The sequence below is a fragment of the Ovis aries genome, chromosome 8, assembly GCF_016772045.2.
Source record: "Ovis aries strain OAR_USU_Benz2616 breed Rambouillet chromosome 8, ARS-UI_Ramb_v3.0, whole genome shotgun sequence".
NCBI classification, from domain to species: domain Eukaryota; kingdom Metazoa; phylum Chordata; class Mammalia; order Artiodactyla; family Bovidae; genus Ovis; species Ovis aries.
Genome location: NC_056061.1, coordinates 12,802,075 through 12,829,235, shown reverse-complemented (window position 1 = coordinate 12,829,235; position 27,161 = coordinate 12,802,075). Strand labels below are relative to the sequence as shown.

Below are 27,161 nucleotides of genomic sequence, written 5' to 3'. Positions count from 1 at the left end.
GTGCTTGGGATGGACAGGCGTAGAGAGCTGACACAGGAGTCCAGCTGCTAGTTTATAGTTGATGCTGTGGTGTCACATTTGAGTATTTCCATCAATTACAAAGGAAAAGAGAATTCTAATCAGTATACCCACCATGAGCTTCTGGAATTAAAACAGACTTAAAGCCCACCCGATAGTCTTTTATTCTGGGGAATATTTATTCCAGATGTGCAGAGCAAGAACATGCCTCACTGTGCTTTTATTGTCATGTAATGATTTCAGACTTTCTTGCTTTTTATTATTGTGCTATGTGTTTGTGAGAATATATATCCAGTAGAAACCTATTAAACTAGGAAATGATTATTATGCGAGCAATGATCAGTCAAATATGAAAACTATAGCAGAAAACTTACAGTAGGAAATCTTTACCAAGTCTTTTTATCTATTCTTTTGTTGATGTAAGCTATCGTTTCTTTTGTTTCACTATCAGATAAGTCATTCCAGTTTGAACTGATATCAAACAACAGGGTTTCTTATACTTCCTGAGACATGCTGTTTCAGAGCCTAGCAGATCTGACTGGTATCTTGACATTCGGGTATAGTCTCCTTTCTTGCAGTTTCCATTGTTGCTATTTATTAATTTATATTTCTAAATAAAATACCTTCAGGGTCTCTGAAAAGAAGTCAGTGTTTTGAATCTGTGCAAGCAAAAATGAAACTCGGCACACACTCACTCCATGCCCACTATGACCACCCCCTAGGCCATTCCAGGAACAACCAATTTAAGTAGCTATGCCCCGAACCAAAGCCAAAAGGCCATAATTTAGGTTTCTTGGAGAAAGGGAGAAACTACACACTTAAAAATAAAGCTATCTTTGTAAAAGCTTTTCACGTCTCCAATCTTCTTAAGTAAGGATTGCCAAACAAACACCACTGTACTCAACACAGATTGAAATATTCTTATGTGCATTTATCTCTTTGGCCGCTTCTAATCATTAGCTTATTAAAGAACAGCATTCAGTACTTACGGAGGTGATGTCTTCCTGGTACATTAATGCCTATTCAAGGTCTGATTTCTCTCCAGACTTTAAACTCCATGGGGGCAGAAACAGTTCATTCCTTAATCACCATTCCATCCCTGTGAAAAGATGTTTATAACAAGAGGAAAGTGTGCCATGATCTCTTTATTATTTAGGAACTATGAAGAAGAGTGAGCTAAAATTCTTTGGCTTTTGAGAATTACAAAGTATCATTCATATTCTTAGTAACTTCTTAATAATATAAACCAATTTATCATCAATTAATGAGCAAAAGCAATGTCTGGGTTTCAAGCAATGGAAAAGATATGTTTGCAGAACCTATGACTTCAAAAATTAAAAAAAAAAAAAACAACAACAACCATTGTGTTGAAAGGATTCCCCATTTAAAATCTGTTGAGTTACCCGCTCAATGTTATGTGGCAGCCTGGATGAGAGGGGAGTTTGTAGGGAGAATGGACACAGGCTGAGTCCCTTTGCTGTCCACCTGAAACCATCACAACATTGTTAATTTGTTATATTCCAATTTAAAATACAAAGATTTAAAAAAATAAAATCTGTTGAGTTATTCAAAGAAAGCTGTGTAAGCCTAACCTACATCTTTCAGAAACACCTGAGATAATCTGTAATTTCTCACATACATGGTTTCTGGGATCTAACTTTTGACTTAAACTTCCCAACTTGACAAATTTATAATTATAATTAATGAATACCAAATCTTTTTTTTTTTTTTTTTTTCTTCTCCAGACCATCTTGTCCTCCTCTACAAGTCCCACAGAGGAAATAGTAGAGAGGGCAGGAATGCAAAAGAGTCCTGTGGTTTGGAACTGGCCCAAGCCAAACTGAATTTTTCCTAATATACATTAAACTGTCAGTAAAGAGCACCACGACGCAGAACTTGAACCAAGGGAAAACCCCACAGCCTTCTGAAGTCACTAGTTCTGCGAGTTGTTTTAGAGAGGGCACACAACCAGGGATTATTCACGTATTTAAAATGCATCTTTCCAAGTTCCAACAGAACCTCCTCAGGAGAACACTGAAATGAGTTCCATCTACCTAATCCAGGTTAAGTGGGCGTTCCTCTGAGCAGCACATCTTTGAGAGCATTTATTGCTTCTCAGACTTTTGGCTAAAATCAAGTGGTGGCTCAGACGGAAAGCATCTGTCTACAATGTGGGAGACCTGGGTTCGATCCCTGGGTCGGGAAGTTCTCTGGAGAAGGAAATGGCAACCCACTCCAGTATTCTTGCCTAAAAAACCCCATGGACAAAGGAGCCTGGTGTCCATGGGGTCGCAAAGAGTTGGACACGACTGAGCAACTTCACTTTTTTTTTTTTCACTCACTGGGTCTGTGGCTTCCCAGGTGGCGCTAGTGGTAAAGAATCTGCCTGCCAATGAAGGAAGACGCAAGAGATGCAGGTTTGATCCCTAGGTCGGGAAGTTCCTCTAGAGGAGGAAATGGCAGTCCACTCCAGTATTCTTGCCTGGGAAGTCCCACAGACAGGTGAGCCTGGCGGACTACAGTTCATGGGGTCGCAAGCAGCTGGACACGACTGAAGTGATTTACCACGCACGCAGGCATGCTGAGTCTGTAGATTCTCATATCTGCTCTGAGACTTGTAGGATAGGATCCCACCTTCACTTTAAAAGAAGGTCTCAGGAAATTGATATCTGAAATCTGGAATTGCAGCAACCCACTCCAGTGTTCTTGCCTGGAGAATCCCAGGGATGGGGGAGCCTGGTAGGCTGCCGTCTATGGGGTCGCACAGAGTTGGACACAACTGAAGCGACTTAGCAGCAGCAGCAGCAGCAGCAGCAGCAGCAGCAGCAGCAGCAGCAGCAGAACCTGAAGGTAAGCAAAGGATCCCAAGTTTTCCTGAAACATCCCCTCTCAGAGACAGCCTAGCTAGTTGTGGAGGTCCCTGGCAGAGGTGTACAGAGACGAGAGAAAGGAGAATGGAGACAAAAACAGCTTCCAGCTCAAGACTGGCCCATCTCCCCTCATTCTGGGGTGATTAATTGGGAAAACAAAGGGCAAGTGAGAACCATCTCCACTCATGTGTTTATTAAACTCTTAAATAGTAATTCTCTGTTGACTATATTGGTTTATTTATCTATATCTGATGAATACAAACTTAAAATGGCATCATTGCCACAGGTAATAAGGAACAGACAGAAGCACAGAGTTAACTTTAATCATCAGAATTCTTGTTTTGCTTAAGTAGCTGTGTGAATATGAGCAACTTAACTTCCCTAGGAACCATTTCTCCATCTTCTGAATAAGACAGATGAGGCCAAAAGTTTCTGAGATTACTTCCTGCTTTGCCCTGGCAATAAATTTTTATGAATGTTGCATGTAATCCAAGTAGAAAACATATGCAGTAAGTAATAGTTGGTAACAGTACCAGGGGGAATCATGTGGAAGGTGTGTCAGTGAGATTTGCTGCTCTTTTCCAGTCATCCCAGGGAAATCTATGGAAAAAAAGAATGTTCTAATGCGTAAGAATGTCTGCTGAACTGAAGTATACAAGCTTCACAGACATGAGTTGTAGCCAAGGGGATAAAACTTAAGGACGGAGTAGACGTATTAAGGAATTTTCTTCTAGAAAACAGCAAGGGTAGAGGAAATAGACATTAGTAAACTCATAAGAATCAGAGAGCTAAAGTGCTTTGAAATAGGATGTGAAGGCCCAGACATATTTGAGAAGATTCGTTATAATCAAAATGAAGGAAGGGGAAGGTGACTTGAGTCCATCATGATGGATTTATAGAGAAGGCTTATAATGGTGGCCATGAATCCAATGAGGATGAGGAAGGTGGTAATAATAGCTACCATTTATTGAATACTTAACTAAGTATTAGAGCTTTTTGCTAGGAAACTTATAAAGACCTTGTCTAATTTCTAGAACTCTAAAAGATATTGTGATCTTCAACATGTAGCTAAATAAATGAAGGCTCAGGAAAAGTGACTTCTCCAAGGGTAAACTCAGGTCTGTCCATGCTATTTTCGATACATCATTACTTTTTGCCCATGAATAGGAAAGCCCTTCATCCAGGACTTTGGGCAATTAAGAATTATTAAGAAAAAAGTTAACCATTGATGGATCAATTGAGGGAACTGTTTCTCCTTGAGCAAAGGGACTGTGTCTTCCTCACCCACTTGTTCCCTCCACTTTGCCCAGGGTCTGGCCCAGAGATGCCCTTTCAATGACAGACTTGCTGCCCGGCTGCTGGGACTGGGGTCTCCTTCTAACTGTCAGCTCCATCCAGAATATTTCTTTAAGATGAAATGAAAATGGCATGTCCACTTCCATATACATCGATTTGCAATCTCCACCTCTCTTTGGTCAACTGAAGGAAACGTTAAGTTACTTCAAGATACGTTCCATTGTTTCTTATAAAGACCTTGATCTATAGAAGATTGTCACTTAATGTTTCTCCTTTAAGGACAGCCTTAAAATCTGAAATAGTTTGGTAAAATACAATGAATTTGTTTCTATTCAGAAAATGTTACAGGTTTTACCTTAGTTTGTTTTAGCCAAAGTAGTTTTTTAAAAATATATGTATACACAAAGTAGTTGGAATTGGAAGAAGGAAAAAATCACTCTAAGGACTTTGTGTACCTTCATATCTGCTTTGTTCTCCCTGCTGAAGCAGCGGCTGGTGATGCTTTGGCCGTTTTTACTTTCTTTCAGCCTGTGGGATCTTAGTTCTCTGGCCAGGGATCAAACCTGCACTGGAAACACAGAATCTTAACCACTGGACTGCCCGGGAAGTCCTGATGCTTTTGTCATCTTATTCATCCTTAAAATTCTATCCAACTCTCCCTGCCACAACCACACTGTCACCCCCTGCCATACTCCATCCGTTCAATATTCCTTTTCACCAGTGGGCGCTTTTGCTCCTGTCTCTGATACCAGGCTTTGAAAGAAGAAAAAAATTATTTATTTCTTTAACTCTGTATTCTCATTTAAAATCTCTCCCCACTTCCTCTTGTTCTCACCCACTCACCACATCTCCAGCTCACCTCTGACCCCTACACCTCCCCAGCCATTTCATCACTAACTTGGCCTGAGTCAGAGGAATGATTCATGGAATCGTAAAACTCAGGGTGGAAGAGACCTTAAAGGTCAGCTAATTCAACCACCCAAGTAAGTGGAAAAACCAGCTCTTATTTTCATTCTTTCTCTCCCGACTTCCCAAACTCAATTGCAAACATCAGAACAATGTCTCTAGCTGTTATGGAGCTTCTGCTTTGGATATCCTTTTAACAAAGGATTCCCCTCTCCCTGAGAAAGCTTAGGTAGAGGCTTGTCAATGGTACACAATGGATTACAGATGTGGAAACCTACAATCCTCTGAATATAGAGTTGGTTACTCTCTCAAAAAAGTGTTTAAAGATGAGTATGTTTATTTCACTTACTTCATTTATTCCATGGAACAACTGAATATTGGCCCCAGAAAATAGAAATAGATTACTTGATGAAAGGAGATATACAAATGGCCCATAAAAATATTAAAATATGATCAACCTAATTCATAGTAAAATAAATAAATGTCAATTAAAATTATAATGAGATTTTATTTCTCTATCATATGCAAAGATATAAAACAGGCACACTCATATATTGCTAATGGGTATGTACAAAACCTGCACAGACAGGGATTTGCAATATCTAACGAAACTATATGTGTATCTATCTTATGACCCTGCAATACCACTTCTAGGAATTTACCCTGAAAATACATCTCCAAAAATATAAAAATATATTTGTAAAATATTATTCAGATTATTCATTGAAGTAATTTTTATAATGTTTAAATATTGGAAACAGCCTAAATGCCCATTTAGAGGAAAGCAGTTGAATAAACAATGGTGCATCCACACAATGACGTAGTAGACAGCTATAAGAAAGAATGAATAAGATCCTTATGGAAACAATATGGAGTGCCCTCCAAGATACACTGTTAAGAGAAAAAAGAAAAGCATGTTTATAGTAAATTATTTTTGTGTAAGAAAGAGAAATTTAGAAAATATACATTCAGTTCAGTTCAGTTCAGTTGCTCAGTCGTGTCCGACTCATTGCGACCCCATGAACCGTAGCACACCAGGCCTCCCTGTCCATCACCACCTCCCAGAGTTCACCCAAAACCATGTCCATCGAGTCGGTGATGCCATCCAGCCATCTCATCCTCGGTCATCCCCTTCTCCTCCTGCCCCCAATCCCTCCCAGCATCAGAGTCTTTTCCAATGAGTCAACTCTTCGCATGAGGTGGCCAAAGTACTGGAGCTTCAGCTTTAGCATCAGTCCTTCCAAAGAACACCCAGGACTGATCTCCTTTAAGATGGTTGGATCTCCTTGTAGTCCACAGGACTCTCAAGAGTCTTCTCCAACATCACAGTTAAAAAGCATCAATTCTTCGGCACTCAGCTTTCTTCACAGTCCAACTCTCACATCCATACATGACCACTGGAAAACCATAGCCTTGACTTGACAGACTTTTGTTGGCAAAGTAATATCTCTGTTTTTTAATATGCTATCTAGCTTGGTCATAACTTTTCTTCCAAGGAGTAAGCGTCTTTTAATTTCATGGCTGCAATCACCATCTGCAGTGATTTTGGAGCCCAAGAAAGTAAAGTCAGCCACTGTTACCACTGTTTCCCCATTCATTTCCCATGAAGTGATGGGACTAGATGCCATGATCTTCGTTTTCTGAATGTTGAGCTTTAAGCCAACTTTTTCACTCTCCTCTTTCACTTTCATCAAGAGGCTTTTTAGTTCCTCTTCACTTTCTGCCAGCCATATGGTGGTGTCATCTGCCTGTCTGAGGTTATTGATATTTCTCCTGGCAATCTTGATTCCAGCTTGTGCTTCTTCCAGCCCAGCGTTTCTCATGATGTACTCTGCATACAAGTTAAACAAGCAGCGTGATAATATACAGCCTTGACATACTCCTTTTCCTATTTGGAACCAGTCTGTTATACCATGTCCAGTTCTATATCTGGCCTATATGGGAAAAGAACCTAAAAAGAGTGGATATATATATATATATGTATTACAGATTCACTTTGCTGTGTACCTGAAACTAACACAGCATTATAAATCAACTGTACCTAAATAAACTCTTTAGAAGAAGTAAAGATGCATCTATATATAGGCTCTTCACAGCTAAGTCACTATGTATACTCAGACATATAAGGAAATAAATAGATCAAGTGAAAAAAGAAATGACAGAGAGAGGGCCTATATTATTTTTATTTTCTCCAACAATGCTTATGAACTACAATTTTAAAATAGTAAGCATAAACAGGTAAATATATATGAATTCAGAAAAGAAAAAGAAGGAAATATACATATATCTACTCATCTGTATGTAAACACAGGATAAACTAGGAACCAATGATAGTGGTGAAAATAATAAAAGGAATGGTAGGAAATTACACCACTTTTTATATAATCCTGACTTTTGGAATCATGTGAATGCTTCACACATTCAAGAAAACAAGGATGAAGGAAAAACTAAAGTGGAATACAAACAGAAACAAACAAATGAATCAAACTGGGGGACAGGGGAGAACAGTAACTTCAGAAACTTTTAAGTAGAATAGCTGGACTAATACCTTCAGGCCAAAGACAAACAATGTTAACAATTATTGAAGTCCAATTAGCAGGGGCTTCTTGCTATCATTGAAATATAGGTATGGAACTATTTCCTTTATACATATATATATATATTTTTAAAATATTTAAACATTTATTTATCTACTTATTTAGCTGCGTTGGGTCTTAGTTGCAGCATGTGGGATCTAGTTCCCTGATCAGGGACCAAACCTTGGCCCCCTGCATTGGGAGCACCTAGTCTTAGGAGCCTGGGGGGGCTGCAGTCCACGGGGCCGCTAAGAGTCGGACTCGACTGAGCGACTTCACTTTCACTTTTCACTTTCATGCATTGGAGAAGGAAATGGCAACCCACTCCTGTGTTCTTACCTGGAGAATCCCAGGGATGGGGGAGCCTGGTGGGCTGCCGTCTCTCGGGTCACACAGAGTCGGACACGACGGAAGCAACTTAGCAGCAGCAGCAGTCTTAGCCACTGGACCACCAGGGGAGTCCCTGAAACTGTTTTCTGTATAGTCTAAGATCTTGCAAAAAAGTAAATCTATGGTGGCCAGTGGAAGCCTGATTTCTCACTGATAATGAAAAGTTACATATGTGGAAAGAAGGAAGGTCTAAATGATCCCTGTGGCTTTTTCCAGCTCTGTCTACTGAGAGGGCCAAAAGACAATACCTACTCTCCACTTGCAAAACAAAACTAGTCTGGGGCAGGGCAAGTACAACTTGAAACTGGAAAATCTTTCTGTGGCAGAAAATAAGGAAGTCCTCAAAGAATGGTGGGAGCATACATGAAGGACAAAGAAGTTAGCTTGAAGAAGTTCCCAGGAGTCAAACTCTGAAAATCTGAGCATCAAATAATGATAACAGTAACTTATTGTAACCCATTGAATAAAATAAAAATCCATGAGTCTATACTGTTATTTACACATACATACATATAAAAAGAAAGATCTTCTCTACAGTAGAAAATCAAGTAATAAATTTAGAAGAAATAGTGGACTTGCAAGGTCACTATCAGTAACCATCACTGAAGTAATTAATTCAGGCCAGAATCGTTAATGGGTGCTAAACTAGTGCGCATGAATTTAATGAGTAGCAAGAGTATTTGAAAGAATGTGAAAGTGTCAGTCCTTCAGTCAGGTCCAACTCTTTGAGACCCCATGGACTGTAGCTCACCATGCTCTTCTGTCCATGGAATTCTCCAGGCAAGAATAGTGGAGTGGGTAGCCATTCCCTTCTCCAGAGGATCTTCCCAACCCAGGGATCCAACCCAGGTCTCCTGCATTGCAGACAGGTTCTTTACTATCTGAGCCACCAGGGAAGACCCGTAAGAGTGTTTACATAGTCTTAAGTTTCTCCTGTAAGTTTCTTCATTAACTACAATGAAAAAAGTAGCAACTTTTTGGTAAAGAAATCTGGCAGACACCTCTTAACCAAATGATCAGACATTATCATTTATGGGGCATATCCATATCACATACTTCCTGGTATGATACCCTGGAAAGGAAACAGCATCACTACTGTGGAATTGCTGAAAGTGCATATACCCCAAATCTAATCAAGAGAAAACATCAGCAAACTCAAACTGAGGAACATTCTTAAATGTAACTGGACACACATTTCAAAAATGTCAGTGTCATAAAATAAAAAGCAGTATTGAAGAACTATTCCAGGAAAAAGGAGACTAAACTGCATGTAATGTGAGATTCACCAGGGTTTTCTGTTTGTTTGTTCCGCTGCTACTGTATTTTTGCTAGTTTATTTTCTATAAAGGTAATTACTTGGACAATTTGAAAAATCTGTCAGTATCTTAAATAAGAGTTATGTATCAATGTTAACTTCCTGATTTGGATAGTTACACTTAGTTATGTAAAAGAATGTCCCTGGGATTTCCCTGGTGGTCAGGTGGCTAGGACTCTGTGCTCCCAACGCAGGAGGTGCAGGTTCAATCCCTTGTCAGGGAACTAATATCCTATAAGCTGCAATTAAGCCTCAACACAGCCAAATAGATAAATATTTTAAAAAACTATCCTTGATTTTAGGATACACAAGTAATTAGAGGTAAGTGACCTCATGTCTGTAAGTTTCAGTTTTTATCTTTTTGAGATTCTAAGTAAAGGATATAAGAGAATCCTTTGAAATCATCTTGCAACTTTTCTGTAAATTTGAAATTACATGAAAATAAAAATATATAAGAAGGAAACAATTATCTTCTTGAGGTTGACCCCCTCGTTACTTATAGAGCACTTACATGCTCTCTGCTCTACTTCATTTTTGTTGCATTCTATGGGGTCCACCCAGACATCCCAGTAACAAAATTGGGCAGGTGGGTAGCCTTTTGATTTTCCTAACTCTCAGATGTAAAAAGCAGACATAGCCCCATTTTTATTTTAACATGTACCAAATCCATCCTTCATACACAGTAGTAGTTGTTACGGGTACACATGCTTCTCTCATTATGTCATCTACCAAAGGTGGCTGCAAGAATATGATGTGAGACATTTGAGCCAATTCCAGTCCTTTTCTATAAATCCATTCTAAAGCAGGAACCCTTAGACACCTATATAGTCGGTCTAAAGACAACTAAGGGAGACAAAAATAGGAACATTTGTACTTTTTTAGAAGTATGTATACACTTGAAGAAGAGCTTGTCCACACTGTATTTAAGGCACTGTGAAAATGTGAATGACTCATTCATTCATTCAGAAGGCCTTCATGGAAAAACTAGTACTCACCAAGTTTTACGGGTAAGTTCTACAGGTTTTAAAGCTAAAGGAAATGTTCCTCTTCTGGAACAGTATTTTCTGGAAAGAACAACATGTGAAGTGCTAAAACTGAATTATATACTAAGTATTATGGAAATAGAAAGGAGAGCATGATTAACCTCACAACAGTTGATATTAAATCACAGAAGCAAGAGTCAAAAAACCCATAAAAGACACCTAAGCTACCTACCTTTTCCATATCAATGTCCTAAATCTTGTCCATTGTATTCCTGACCCCTGAACATGGAAAGGGATGAGCCATCATGCCCACACTTTGAAACTGATATGGAAAGGGATGAGGTATCACACATACACCTTGAAACTGACTCAGAGGCAGAGGAAGGGAGAAGATGAGGCACTGAAGTAGGGAGCTGACCAGAGTAGACCATCTCCTAGCCTTCTAGCTCCACCCATGCAGAGGGCCTCCATCTCATAGCTTTAAGATACATGCTTGCCACAAAATGGTATTTCATTTGATAAAAAGATTTTAAAAATTGATTTAAACATGAATTTTAGCACATGATTTCTCACACCAATATGAATGTGTGTTTGTATGTACACTGCCAGATGGAATGTGTGTGCACGCTTCCAGCTCTCAATATCTGGCATCTAGGTACACAAAAAAATTTGAAGAGGCTGTGCTATTAATAACAATAGTCAGTTTATGTTAAAGGATAAATATTGATGCGATGTTTATAAGAATTAAACGCTGATACCACAACTTAAACATCCAGCAAATGGTTAGATAAATGCTACACTGAGCCATATTTTGAAGGGATATTTCTAAGAAGCTTGACTCATATGTGTTCGTCAAAAAGATTGTTCCAAGTATGTTGTGAAATATACATACAATGTTATTATCATTACAATGCTAATGAAGTATGAGTTTTGATTTACAAATTCAGATATGCAGTAAGTGTCATTTAAAAAAAAAATGAACTTACTTTCTGTTTTAGCCTTATGTTTATGTGGTCATAGAAAATTAATTCCTGATATTGCAGTTGTGCTCCAGAAAGGCTTATTTAGGGTCAAAATGCGAGTGAAGAGACATCTTGTCCTTGATTTTGTCCTCTATCAAGTAATGGTATCCTGGGGACTTCCCTATAGCTCAGATGGTAAAGATTCTGCCTACAATGCAGGAGACCTGGGTTCAGTCCCTGGGTCAGGAAGATCTGGAGAGGGAAATGGCAACCCACTGCAGTATTCTTGCCTGGAGAATCCCAGGGACAAAGGAGCCTGGAGGGCTACAGTCCATGGGGTCACAAAGAGTCAGACACGATTGAGCGATAATGCACACACACTGGTATCCAGGGATCCACTCTGACCCTGTCCAGTCACCCATGTTAGGATCGTGCCAGTCACTTCTGCCTCCTCCCCTTCCCGAGTCTGGCTTTCCCAGCTACTTCCATGCCTTTCCCAAGGATCATTCCATTCATACTACACTGTAGGAAATTCTGAGAGAATGTCTAAAGTCCAGTGGGTCTAGACACATTCCACTGGCGTTTCCTGGGGCCTTGACACCAGCCCTGCCTGAGGGCCTACCAGGACAGCAGGCACGGCCTCTCCACCTTCAGATCTGCTAAACCTGCTTGAGTCCTGTCTCTCCACCACCAAGTTCATCTGCCTTGAGAAGTCAGGGCAGAGGACCTTCTTTCCCAGGAACCCCTAAGAAAAGATGCTGCAATACGGTTGTGTGAGATGAACACCACACAAAAGTACTTGCGTGAGTATGAGTAGGGATGAAATCTACAAAGTCAATGGCATGGGGCCAAGTTTGCTGGAAGAAGGAGGGGCTTGTGTCTTTATATGAAAGTGTTGTCAGCCACCTAAGCCACTGCCCCTGTGAAGGATCTGCTCAACAAGGTACCGTCTTATAATTCATTCACCAAAATGTGGTCTTTTTCTGATTTTCAGAATGAAGCTGTATAAGCTGCTAGAGATCCTTTCTTCCTCTCTAAGTCGCTCTCTTCTTCCAAGAATTGATGGCTTTTTTATCTAGTCTTGAAAGCTCTAAGGCTTCTTTGGACTTATCACATATTCTCCCAAATCTCTTTTTATTCCGTTTCTTTTTCTATTCTCACAAGGGCTCAAAATGTTGAGATTCAAAAGTTGTTGACTTCCTTTTTAAAATGCATTCAGTTGGGTCATCTTTTCCCTGAAGCAGTGAATACAAAATGTTCTAGTTTATGGAAGAGGTGAAAGGCCAAGACCACCAGGAAATACAGTGGGGAAAAAAATCCTCAGTTAATATCTTAAAATGTCATCTTCCCATTGCATGGATATACACCAGTTCTGGCAGGCTGCACTTGTCTAAACTGTGAGCAGTAATTCTCCTCAGGAGTGAAATTTGGGGATGAGAGCTCTTTTTGTTGTTTTTTTTTTTTTTTTTGCTATATAAATTTCTGGACTTGAATTGTTTTTATAAGAAGTTTGTATGAATTTTGCAGATTTTTCCCAAAGGCCAACTTTTTTAAAACTGGGGGAAAAAAATGTTCCAGTGTGCTTTTAGTAACAGTGTGCAGAATGATAGCCTGTCTGTTCTCCCTTTTCATAAGTTCTTTGTGCTATACCTACTTCTCTATAGTCGAGTTAAACATTTTTAAGTTCTGGATCATTGCATAAATGGTGACATTACTGTAAGTTACAGAAATGGCGGTGTTAACTGATAGAAACAATTCAGATTAAAATGTACATAACTGACATAATTTAATATAATATACCTTCCAGGTGGGGCCACAAAGGGTCCCATGACTAGAATTCTGATTTTGCACTTCCTTTTGCAGATGAGAAAGTCCTTTTGCACTTAACAGATAACAAGAGTAATTCCCAAAAGGCGGACCATAGGTACAGAGTTGGGAGAGTCGGGACAAAGCTCCTGGCTCACTTTGGGCTACTTCTTTTCTTTAGTGAATATAGAGAGACTGGTGAGCAGAAGTGAATTTAAGTGAATAACGTTTAAGCTTCAAGTACCTAATTTGCATGGGTCCTTTCTAAGGTCCCGAGAGGGCCAAAGCATTGAGTTGACATGAGTACATGACTTTGTAAAATGTTCAAAGAAATATGTATATATTTTCTAACAGCAAGAGGTTCAGGCCACTGTCTCTTTCCACTCCAACTTTCCCTCCTATTAGGTAACACTGGGTGGCCATGTGCCTTTGGAGGATATGATTAAGGGCTGGTTGATTCAGTTAGGGATACATACAGTTTCAGTACATTGTCATATGTAGATGGTTCACAGATACTTCTATGAAAGTCATCACCACCATACAGGTATAGATTCTAAGGATCCTCTTACAACTCATTGTGTCAACTCTCCTGGCCTCCTGACATAGAGATACAGGCCCAGAGGTGGATTCCTTCATAGCCCAGGTCTGATAGCATGTGATGGTGGAGTGATGAGGTTGAAATGTATGGAGCCAGAAGCTAATCTGTAGAAATTTTTTCAAATATCAAGTGTCTAATATTTTAACAGAGGATTTGGTTCTCATTAAAATCTAATCAAAACGAGATGTTTTCTCTTATCAGGAATACATTTTAAGAAGCATTTAAATACACTTATTTTATTTTCCTGGGCTCAAATTCACTGTGGATGGTGACTGCAGCCGTGAACACAAAAGATGCTTGCTCCTTGGAAGAAAAGTTATGACAAACCTAGACACATAGGAGAAAGCAGAGACATCACTTTGCTGACAAAGGTCCCCATAGTCAAAGCTATGGTTTTTCCAGTAGTCATGAACAGATGTGAAAGTTGGGCCATAAAGAAAGCTGAGCACCAAAGAATTGATGCTTTTGAACTGTGGTGCTGGAAAAGACTCTTCAGAGTTCCTTGGACTGCAAGGAGATCAAACCTGTCAAACCTAAAGGGAAGCAAACCTGAATATTCATTGAAAGGACTGGGGCTAAAGCTGAAGCTCCAATACTTTGGCCACCTGATGTGAAAAGCTGACTCATTGGAAAAGACCCTGATGCTGGGAAAGATCGAGGGCAGGAGAAGGGGGCAACAAAGCATAAGATGGTTGGATGGCATGACTGAGTCAATGGACATAAGTCTGAGCAAACTCTGGGAGATACTGAAGAACAGGAAAGCTTGGCATTCTGAAGTTCATGGGATCACAGAGAGTAAGACATGACTTAGAGACTGAACAACAACATGCTATTATAAAAGGTCTGTATTTCTCACAGTTTATGATAACAGTGTGAGACAGAACTTAGCAGAATTCTAGATTTAAACAAATCCTTAACTATGTTAAAAATAGAGAGCAGGTTTGTCACAGTTCAACAGTATGACAAAATGTTTTCCCAATTTGATGACAGTCGTAAAAATTTATGACATGAGTAACAATGATGGTGCTAAACTTTTAACTAAGCAATAATTTTTTAAAATATTCAATCAAGACTAAAATATCTTTCTTATCTCCCAACAGAACATAAAATTGATACTTAGTAAAGAAGCATAGAGTCAAAACAGTATTTTTTTAAAAAGTAGTATACAGGAGTGGCATACAGTTAATTTAAAAATTGCTCTTTCTATAGCGAAGGAAGCAGTTACAACAGTTCCACATCAAGATGATGGCTATGGGAGGTTTCCAGCCCATCCTGACTTAAAACAAGGTCCTTAAAACAAGGACCGATTATCTCCTGCCCCTGGGGTCCCTAGATCAGGCATTGAGAGATTTTTACTCCCTGACAGGCAGGGTCAACATCCCTACTTGGCCTTGAAGCAATTTCAGAAGATGCACCATCACCCCTCTGCTTCCCATAAGAATATGGGAGTAAAACTTCTGAGGGGGGAATGAAACAGGAGGGAAGAGGGCAGGGCAAAACCTCTGAAAGAATGAGATAAACTGAGGACACAATATGAACGCATTAGAACTAAATAAGTCTAAGATGGCGAGGAGGTGATGTCCACTAGACCCTGAACCTCAGTATAACACATCAGAGAGCTACATGACACACCCACAGGCACCATGACAGTGCCAAGGCCTGCCATCAAAGACGAACAAATGGGCAGCAACCCAGTTCCTGGAACTCTCCACTCATTCCCCAAAACAGTTGGAATAATCCTTCCACTCATTAGCCTATGAAATTACTTCACATTTCAAGGCCACTTTTGCCTCCTGAGATGGCCTGTGGACTGTTTCTCTCTACATACATCCACTTATTACTTACAAAAAAAAAGTTGCTATTTGTAGATTTTTTTTTCTTTCTTTTTTGGTATTTGTGGCTTCATAGGCTTTAATAATGGAGAAGGCAATGGCACCCCACTCCAGTACTCTTGCCTGGAAAATCCCATGGGCGGAGAAGCCTGGTAGGCTGCAGTCCATGGAGTCGCAAAGAGTTGGACACGACTAAGCGACTTAATTTTCACTTTTCACTTTGATGCATTGGTGTAGGAAATGGCAACCCACTCCAGTGTTCTTGCCTGGAGAATCCCAGGGACGGCGGAGTCTGGTTGGCTGCCGTCTCTGGGGTCGCACAGAGTCGGACATGACTGAAGTGACTTAGCAGCAGCAGCAGCAGGCTTTAATAAATTTGGAATTTGCATGTGTTTTTAGAGATATTGGGGGCTTTCCTGGTGGCTCAGAGGTTAAAGCATCTGCTTGCAATGGAGGAGACCTGGGTTCAATCCCTGGGTCAGGAAGATCCCCTGGAGAAGGAAATGGCAACCCACTCCAGTATTCTTGCCTGGAGAATCCCATGGACAGAGCAGCCTGGTGGGCTATAGTCCACGGGGTCACAAAGAGTCGGACACGACTGAGTGACTTCACTTTCACTTTAGAGATATTGAGTTGTTTATGCTTTGGAAAGCCATTAAACCCAGCTTCACCCTGACAGGGAACATAATTTTAGATTTACTTTTGATGCTTGTCTCTAGAATTTGTTAATTCCTGCCTTTTCCTGACTTCTCATCCCACTTCCCCCTGCTTCTTCAATCCCTCATTCCTCATTCTTGAAGGTAGCAGGCACAGACGTCTTCCCTAGATACCTAGTCAACATTAATGGTTCTTTTCCGCAGTTTTCACAGCAGCCAACATTTGCCTCTTTCATCATACTTATCAGAATCTGCCCCAGAATAATTCCTATGTCACATACATATTGAGGACCAATTATATACTGGGTTCTATGCTGGAGCTTAGTACCTCCCTTGGCCTAGGTCTTGCCCAGGGCCCTGAATCTTAGAAGGCCCTCCAGCCACAACCCTCCACATGGGCTGGAGTCTGTGGGCCCAGCTGGGCATGTTCACCCACAGCCCCAGTTCACTTTCCTAAATCACATACCTGGGACTCCAGAATTCTTCACTTAAATCTACACTGAATCCGCTTTTGCATGGGCCTCTTACCCATGCAAAAGCATATTCTCTGGTTCTTCTTCCAAAGAGCTGATTTGCCTTTGGTCTGCTCACTCCCAGAGCCAAGAAGAAGCTGTTATTGCAATGGGGGAGAAGGTACAGAGCTTGACTATAAAGGGGGAGCTCCTCTGTTATAATGGGAAAAGACAGGAAGAAGCTAAGAGCTTCATTTCTATCAAACCTCAGACCCTACAAATGTCAGTTATGGGCCTGCTAAGACTGCAGTTGGATGTCTATGTCTCATTTTTATCCAAGAGGTTCCTAGACTTTTCTGCCTCTGTAATCTTTTAGCATCTTTATAATTTTTTTCATGGCAGAACTAGGACAAAAGAAATGTCTAATGGTTCTATTCACTCGAGTAGGAACTTCTTTGGAAAAGATAGTGTTTCATTCATTATGGCAAATCTTATTTTCCAAAAATGACCACAATCCAGTTCCACATGCTTTTTTAGAAACTTAGCACTCTCAGTGAGATACGAAGTCTAATATCCTTTTCCTTGAATTTGAAGGGACTGATGACACTCTTGTAATCAATGAAATGCAGCAGCAATGATACTGCATGACTTTTAAGGCTAATCGTGAAAGGCGATATAGTGACTACCTTGTTACCTTAAACTCTTGCTCTGCTGTCGTGCAAGCAATCCAACTGCCTTGATGCTTCCATGCTGTAAGGAAGTCCAACCTATCCCACTCAAAGAGACCACACTGACAGGCCCTAAAGCCCCTTGAAGGAAAAGAGAGACCTTAACTCCTCCAGCTTTCTTGTTCTTCCAACTCCAACCACTATCTGAGTGCACCCATATGAGACACCCAATGCTGAAATGACCCATCCAAGCCCCTTCCTGAATCCCTGCCCGAAGAACCTGTGGTCATAATAAAATGACTTCTGTTATTTTAAGCCATAAGTTTTGGAGTGATTTCTTAAATGACAGTGGTGACTGTAAAACTCTTTTTTTAAAATCACCTTGACAGCATGCTGCTAAGTCGCTTCAGTCGTGTCGGACTCTGTGCGACCCCAAAGGTGGCAGCCCACCAGGCTCCTCCGTCCCTGGGATTCTCCAGGCAAGAAGACAGCATAGTAGTTGAATATTTTGGAAAGTTAATAAATGTTCATCAAATTGCATGGAAAAATGGAAAATCTCAAAGTACTAGTGATTAATACAAACATCAATAATGATTGATAAGGACAATGTTACACATACATATGCTGAAAATATAGAACTTAGGTTATATGTATTCTGATTTCATAGCAAATATAAGACAATAGGATTTTATTTTTTTAGACTTTTAATAAATCCCTTAAATGAGTTAATTTCCTTGCCTTTTGTTTTCATGTCCTTACAACAAAGGGTAGGAAAATAATTCTAGATACTCATTAGCAAGTTCACTATATCTTGAGGTCACTGTAGGGGTCATGTATACTGAATTATCAATTCCAGTTAATTGAGGAGTTTAATTAGTCAATTCAGATTAAGCAAGGTACTACCATAATTGGTGGGTTCCACAGGCAGCCATCTGTTCCCTTTGTATTAATATTATGTCCTATAGAGTCCATCAAGGAGAAGAATTTGTCAAGTAGAAATCTTCTTAACATGAGCAAAAGGTGAATGCTTAGGAAATGAAAGGGAAGAGCTGGAAAGAAAATAAACTAAAGACAAGACATGAAAGAAAACAAAAGAAAAAGCCTAGGAAGAAAGGAAACAGTCCAATTATTTGCTATGTGAAGAGACTCAAACTGAATTGAACCTTAGACATCTGTTTCTGCCTGATATTTTTTCCCCCACTAGAGTGGAGGGAGGTAATTAACATGCCATGTAGCTGCTTGCCTTGTATGCATTTCTCAGCATAATTCAGACTCATGACTCTGCCCTCTCAAAGAAATAGTTGATTATAGAAACAGAACAAAACCTCTTTGATCCCTCTTGTGATACAACTAGGTCATAAGAAGCAGAATTCCAAATGTATTCTGTTTTGGATGATTCCTCATGAAAAGTCTGACTTGGGGAGGTTTTGAAATGAACAGTGATGGAAACCAAGGCAGAATATAAAGCAAAGGACTCGTTGACATGAAAAAAACACCAACTCTGCAAAGGTTACCTAAATGGGCTTATTGTTGACCTGCCTTTTCTTTTTCTAGCCTCCTTCATCATAGGATTTTTAACCCCTAACAGACAATGCCTAAAAGGTGCAGTGATAAATATCAGGAGCATGTAATGATAGATAAATTGTGCCATGCAAATCCCATAACATCTCGGGTACTTACCGGGGGAAAAGGACAACATTTAGGAGTTTCTCATAAACTTCAGCCTGTTTTTCTAGTGGTTTTGTTACCTAAAATACACAAAAGTATCTTTGTCTTCTAGTCAGAGGAAAATTATTATGCCTCTCTAAAAGCAAAAAGTTAAACTATTTTGCAGAAAAACTAGTATTTTTTAACATTTCCCTGTAAAATAATATAATTAAGATAAGGCTATATATATCAATTAAGGTGGTTTTTCTCCCTTATGAAGAACAGACAACCTCTAATAGACTAGTTTAAAAACCAAAAGGGACTCACATAACAGTAAAGATCAGAGTTAGGGCTGGCTTCAGGTGTAGCTCTGTCAGGAACATGATTCTTGTTTTTCTACAGTTTTCTTGGTTTTGCCCTTCTCCATAATGTCAAGTTCAGCCTTCCCTCATGACTCCAAAACAAGTCTCCCAGAAAGGTTGTCTCACATGCCCTCACTCACATATCTCAATCAGCTCGAGATTGAGTTTCTGGTGCACCAATAACAGTGACCTGGAGACTGCTGCATATGCCTATATAAGCCTGTAGCAAGCAACAGTCAGGGTATGTTCTGATTGGTCTATACCAATTCAGGTCCAACCCCTGTACTGCAGGCAATTCAATCCCATCCAACTAAGGGCTACTACACAGTGAGGAGGGGTGGCTCTTCCAAGGAAAACCTGAGTACTGCGAGGAAGGAGAGAAAGGGGGTAGATAATTTATGTTCATTCACTACAGGTAGCTCGTATGAACTGTCCACAGCAGCTCTTACATTTTCTGGGCAAATGTTAACTACGGTAAAGTATAAGATTTTCACCAGAAAGAAAAATGACCCTTCTATTCTAAATTATGTTTTTTAAATATGCAGAACCAAGGAGTTTATCAGAAATCAATCAAAGAATCAAATTAGCAAGGATTTCAACTATGGAAAATGATTTATGTCAGCAGCTGTGATTCATTGAGCAAATATTAAGTATTTACATGTACCAGGTACTGTGCTAGGTTCTAGACACCAAGGATATCTTCATAATTTTTCTACACTAATTCCATACTGCAAAAAAAAATTACCTATCAAATAAACTACAAAAGCATTAACTTTCTTTCCCATATCAAAAATTAACCAGACACATCAGTTATAAGAAATCCTAAAAGGTAAAAAAAAAAGAAAGAAAAAAAGAAAATGATACAATTTTAGATTTAGAGAATGAAGTTATCATTACCAGAAGGGAAGGGTGGGGAGTAGGGATAGATTGGGAGTTTATGACTGACATGTACAAACTGCCATATTTAAAACATAACCAACAAGGACCTAGTGTAAAAATTTGATTAAGTCCTAAAAGGTAAACAATGACCAGTGCTGAAACACTGAAGACAGTTGATATTTTCATCAGTCTATTCAGTATCATTGTGATACAACAGATAATATAATTTGTTACCCTAAAAAGCATTATTAAAGTTTAAATAGATAACATATAGGATTTCTCTTAGGCTTTTAGAAATAGTTTCTCCCCACTCCCAAAAAAATATTCATGATGACCATTGTGAATCACTAGTGATACAGGGCCCAAGATTAGGGGCGATAATCAAAATAAAGGAAGCAAAAAGGGTAGATACTAATAAATATGCATAAATCATATACATCCTATAGTGGTGGTGGTTTAGTTGCTAAGTGGTGTCTGACTCTTGTGACCCTAGGGACTGTAGCCCACCAGCTCCTCTATCCATGGGATTTCCCAGGCAAGAATATTGGAGTGGATTGCCATTTTCTTCCCCAGAGAATCTTTCCGATTCAGGGATCAAACCAGCATCTCGAACTCCCAGCCCCTGCATTGCAAGCAGATTCTTTACCACTGAGCCACCAGGGAAGCCCATAAATCCTATACACTCTTGGTATCAACTTTTAAAGTTCAACCCTCCACTAAATCATTCTCTAGCAGGAAGTTATACTCTGACAAAGGGCTTCCAAACTTCTTATCTACCATTTGCTTCCCTGCAGGAGTCAGAATGAGCCACCTGCACGTCAACCTGGAGTTGTTTCTTCATGCTAGAAGATGTGACAACTCAACCCCAGACCTCAGGGTGCCACTGAGCACACAGTACGCAGAATCAACCCTAAGAATTAATATCTTTAATATATAAGTAACTCATGTGCTGTGCTTAGTCACTTCAGTTGTGTCCGACTCTTTGCAACCCCATGGACTGTTGCCCGCCAGGCTCCTCTGTTCATGGGGATTCTCCAGGGAAGAATACTGGAGTGAGTAGCCTATCCCTTCTCCAGGGGATCTTCCCAACCTAGGGATCCAACCAGGGTTTCCTGCATGGCAGGCAGATTCTTTACCAGCTGAGCTACCAGGGAAAACCTAAGTAACTCATACCACTCACAAATTTCTCTCTCAAAAAGTATAGCCTGAATTTTATATATTATTCAAAATCTTAGCAGAAGGGTACACAGAATCAGCCTAGCATGCAGCTGACTTTGTATTAGCAATGAATGCTCTCTGAGCACTCACATACCACTTTCCAAATTTCTGTCCCACCCCCACACAGCCAACCTCTGTTCAGATGATCATTTTTACTAAACACTTCACCTCCCACAAAGCAATAGTGTATAAGATTTACATAATTAATGTTTGTAAGGGACTGCTAGAGCCTGGTCTGAAAGATGCCTTTGAAGAGGAAAAGATTGTTGATGCTATGATGTCCTGGGTTTTTTATCTTTATCAAGACTGCTTCTATGAGGAAAAGCTACAGAAATGATAGATGGGACCATTTTTATTTAGCACAGTTACAGGTGGCAAAACAGTACTGTAGGACTCGGGCAAGAATATGTCCCTAGGCGACAGCAACTGTATAAACATGTATCCTGTCAATCACTAAGAATGCAGGTCCGATACTTTATAGACCAGGGATAATGTTAATTCCATCCTGCTTACAGTATTCTTTGTACTGGAAAAGCTCAAGGCGCTTTGCAAGCACCATAATTTAGCGAAGCATAAAATGAAAGCTACACATAGGAAAGTTGAGGCATTTTGAAAAATTAAGACATTATCTTTATTCAGCCATTAACCAAGAAGAGTTGAATTTTCAGTGCTACACATGGTTCCTACATACGGACTATTTTTGTTGTTATTTAAGGAAGGAAGGAAGGGAGAAGGAAATGGCAACCCACTCCAGTATTCTTGCCTGGAAAATTTCATGGACAGAGGAACCTGGTGAGCTACAGTCCATGGGGTCACAAAGAGTTGGCCATGACTGAGCACATCATCACAGGGAAGGAAGGAAAAGGAAACTGATCTTCACTGAGTGTTTACAATGGACGACATTTTGCTAGGAGGTCTCACACTATTTATCTTGTTTGAGCTTTAAAGCAGCTGAGTGAAGTATATTTTATAGTTAAGGAAACTAAGGCTTAAAGGAAACATTAATTTGACTGAGATAACATAGGCTACCAAGTGACAGAACCAAGAACTTAAGCCATTTATACACAATTCCAAAGCCACTGACCTTTCCACTACACATGCAGCAGTGGACTAATAAACATCATCAGTCTAATAGTTTCTTTCTTCTAGAACTTGGTCCTTACCTTTGCAAAGACCAGAAGAAACGTATCTTTTTCAAATGAATTATTCTTGAAATACCCATGAAGCCGTCCCATACCTTGCCAGCCCTCATTTCTCTTTTCCTTCCCTGAACTACGTACCAGAATACACAGTTTAGTATTAGATTGATAACAACATATCTCTGTTTCAAAATAGTACCTGATTTATACCGACTCACCGCCAATCAGACACACAAACTACCTCCAACACATCTACTGTCACTGGAGTCAATAATGGTTCTTACCATAGCAGGAAGTCCAACAGAAAATTGAGTTCATATTTCACACAGAAAACTGCTGGCCAAAGAGGGATGCCTTAACATACTGTGGACTGGCAGGCAGACTTAAGAAGCTATCAACTCAAAAATAAGCCACTCTCCTGTAGACTAAAATTTTAAAAGATATTTTGCTGTTATTAGAATTTTTTTAAAAAAAAAGCAAATCATTTAAATTCACAAATACCCTTTTTCCTAAAATACACATTCCACCAAGAGGTATCTAATTTTCATAGCTAAGGGATATAATTTAGATTCCTTTCCCAATACCTCTATGAGATTAATTGCAAATAAGAAATTGTCCATTTTTATTGGAGAATGAAGATGTAACTAGTTAGCTGTGAAGCATGAGGCAGCTTGAGGGAACTTCAAGGATCAAGGTAGAGTGCTGGCCTGAGCCAGTATGAAGGTATTCTGTACTAGTAAACTGGGAAGACAGGCTTAATAGAACAAAAGGTAGATAGAAAGGGACATTAAAGAATGTTAAGACATTAGAGGAGTTTGGGAGAGGAGTTTGACAAAATGATTTCGAAGTTCTTCCAGAAGTATAATACAAGGGACACCACCACTGAATGGATATATGCAAAGTGTTGTATTACCTACACTGGAATATTATCTAGCTATAGAAAGAATCAGGCTCTGATATGTGCTCCAACACGGATGAACCTTAAAAACATGCTAAGTGACATAAGCCAGACATAAGAGGACAAATATTTTTATTTCACTTACATAAAACCCCTGGAGAAGGGAATGGTAACCCACTCCAGTATTCTTGGCTGAAGAATTCCATGGATAGAGGAACATGGTGGGCTACAGTTATGGGGTCGCAAAGAGTTGGACACGAATGAGCAACTAACACTTTCACTTCACTTTCATATAAAATATCTAGAATGGCAAATTTATTGAGAAAGAAAGTAGATTGGCAGATGATACCACTCTTACGGCAGAAAGTGAAGAAGAACTAAAGAGCCTCTTGATGAAAGTGAAAGAGGAGAGTGAAAAAGTTGGCTTAAAGCTCAACATTCAGAAAACTAAGATCATGGCATCTGGTCCCATCACTTCTTGGCAAATACATGGGGAAACAGTGGAAACAGTGGCTGACTTTATTTTCTTGGGCTCCAAAATCACTGCAGATGGTGATTTCAGCCATGAAATTAAAAGACACTTACTCTTTGGAAGGAAAGTTATGACCAACCTAGACAACATATTCAAAAGCAGAGACATTACTTTGCCAACTAAGGTCCATCTAGTCAAGGCTATGGTTTTTCCAGTAGTCATATATGGATGTGAGCGTTGGACTGTGAAGAAAGCTGAGCGCCGAAGAATTGATGCTTTTGAACTGTGGTGTTGGAGAAGACTCTTGAGAGTCCCTTGGACTACAAGGAGATCCAACTAGACTATCCTAAAGGAGATCAGTCCTGGGTGTTCATTGAAGGGACTGATGTTGAAGCTGAAACTCCAATACTTTGGCCACCTGAGGTGAACAGCAGATTCATTTGAAAAGACCCTGATGCTGGGAAAGATTGAAGGCAGGAGGAGAAGGAGACGACAGAGGATGAGATGGCTGGATGGCATCATCGACTCGATGGACACAAGTTTGGGTGAACTCCGGGAGCTAGTGATGGACAGGGAGGCCTAGAGTGCTGTGATCCACGGGGTTGCAAAGAGTCAGACACAACTAAGCAACTGAACTGAACTGAGAGTCTGGGGAAAGGGGATTACAGGAAGTCATTGCTTAATGGACACAAAGTTTCTGTTTGAGGTGATAAAAAGTTTTAGAAAAAGATAGTGGTGGTGATATCACAATACAGTGAATATAGTTAATGTCACTGAATCATACACTTCAAAATTGTTAAAATGGAAGATTTTATGTTATATATGTTGTGACACAAGAAAAAAAAATTAAAAATAAACAGAGGAGACAAGTCAAGAAAAAAATTAAAGAACAAAGCAAGAGGAATGAAATTTAGTTCTTGCCTTGCTATTTATTAAAATTCATTGTTTTAAGATTATGATCATTAAAACAGTGAGACACTGGCACAGAGCAAAGAAATAAATAAATGATATCAAGTAGAAAGTCTATAAGCAGACCTGACTTTTTGGTGTGTAATGAAGGAGGAATTTAAGTCAGTGAGAGGAAAGTAATGTACAAACATCAACTAATGAGTCACTTGAAGGAGGAGCTCCTCCTGTGGGCAGGAATTCTGCCTGTCTTGTACACCAACTGTTGCCCAAGCGAAATCATACCTGGTACATTGTAGGCATGTATCAATAGTTAATGTTTGTTGAATGAATTAAAATCATTTTTATATAATAAAATATACTAAAATAAATTTTTGATTGAATACACTTTTAACTGAAAATTTTAAATGAAATTTTGTTTTATTTTTTTAGTTTTTCTTTAATTCTTACATGTGTTCCCAAACATGAAATTTTAATTTCATTTTAAAGACATCAAATTTCATGAAAAAAAAAATCAAATAGTGATAAACTTGAAAAAGTAAAAACCTCTACACATACATATCAAAAGGTACATAAATAAGATTGAGGAGAAACAGAAATGTAAATAACTATTTAGGTACACTTGTAATATATGAGACAAACATTGTACCTTGATTTATAACTAGCACTTTTAACTCAATAATAAAAGAACAACTATCTCAAGAGAAAAATAAAGTGTATCAAGTTATAAAAACTACTAATAGCCAAAAAGACTATGAAAAAATCTTATATCATTAATAACCAAAGAAACTAAAATTAAAATGATAGATACTATTTCACCTATCAGGTTGGCAATTATCATACTATCTAGTGTTGGTAATGATTCAAAGAAATGAATATTCTCACACATTGCTGAAAAGGATATAAATTGATACAACAGTTATGTAAGGTAATTTGTCAGGAAATACCAAAAGTGTTTAAAATGTGAATACCAGTTGGTTACCTGATTCTATTTCTAATGATTTAAGCTAAAAATAATTTAAAACAAATACACATTTTTTACCTGCAAGGCTGTTTATTTCAGCCTTGTTCATAATAGAAAAAAAGGTTGTAAACATTTAAATGTCCAGAGATAATGAATGGTTAAGTGAAGTTATGGTACATCCATAACAAAGAATTCTATACTATCAGGAAAAAAATGTTATAGACGAATGGAATGAGGGAAATTCTCATAATATTTTTAAGTTTAAAAGCAGATTATTAAATATTATGAGGCAAAATGATTCCATGTTTTGTGAAAAGGAAAAAATACCAAAACTGAAAGAATAATTATCTAAATATCAATGGTGATTGTCTCTGTCAGGTTAAATGGCAATTTAAATGTAATTATTACTAATAAAATCTACTAATTTTTCTGCATGAATATATACTGCTACTATAATATAAAAGCAATGAAAGATGTCCTTAATTTTAACAAAGAAATAAAATAACAAAGTTGGTCTCCTGTTCTCACAACCCATGCTGAGTGAGTGGGTGAAGTCGCTCAGTCGTGTCCGACTCTTTGAGACCCCCACGGACAGTAGCCTACCAGGCTCCGAGATTCATGGGATTTTCCAGGCAAGAATACTGGAGTGGGCTACCATTTCCTTCTCCACAGAACCCATGCTAATCTGCTTTAAAACCTGTCTCTTTCTCTGTGTCAAGCACATTACTAAGCACTTGGCACTCTTATTTTATTTGATCCTACTCTTTTATTAGGTATCATTAACCCCATGAATGAGGTCCTGGGTTTAGAAAAAGGAGTGTGTTCAAGGCCATGCAACCAGTGGCAGAGGCTGGAATTCCCCCCTGTTGTCTGATGCCAAGGCTTATGTTCTTAACCACAAACTTTCCTGGGTCTGTTAGGAAGTAGTTAGGCTTTTGGAGAGTAGACTCAAAAAACTACCAGATATCATAGTTTCTATAAACAAAACAAAAACAAAAACGTTTGGCATTCTAAACAACACACTTACAAACTGCCTTTGGGAAACAATTTTTTTGTTTGTTTTATCTCATTTTTTCAATTTTCTTGGAGTATAGTTGCTTAGCAATATTGTGTCAGTTAATAAATTTTTCTTCAAGTGTGCGTCACTTCTACTGATTTGTACAACCTGTGTCTATGTTGTGTAAATTCTTCTCAGAGGTGATGCCCAGTAATAGGGAAGAGCACTGGCCTAGAGGAGGATTTCCTGGGTTAGACCTGGCTTGACCTGCCCCTTAATATCCGTAAAATCTTGGGCAGTTATTTAACATCACTGGGTCTGATTCCTGACCAATAAGATAAAGACAATGAA

At 39.1% G+C, this 27,161-nt stretch overlaps 1 long non-coding RNA gene across 3 annotated transcripts in view; it reads right to left on the bottom strand.

The window, feature by feature from the left end:
* The window catches only part of LOC114116058 (uncharacterized), a 149,116-nt gene that overhangs the window by 112,005 nt on the left and 9,950 nt on the right, over positions 1–27,161 (bottom strand). For 2 of the 3 annotated variants that reach the window (XR_009601508.1, XR_009601509.1), the window contains exons 2-3: positions 4,640–4,752; positions 1,008–1,117 (exon numbers count right to left, since the gene is read on the bottom strand). This is a non-coding gene — a long non-coding RNA (uncharacterized LOC114116058). The remainder of the gene's footprint in view (positions 1–1,007; positions 1,118–4,639; positions 4,753–27,161) is intronic. The other variant, XR_006060580.2, reaches the window with a different exon arrangement.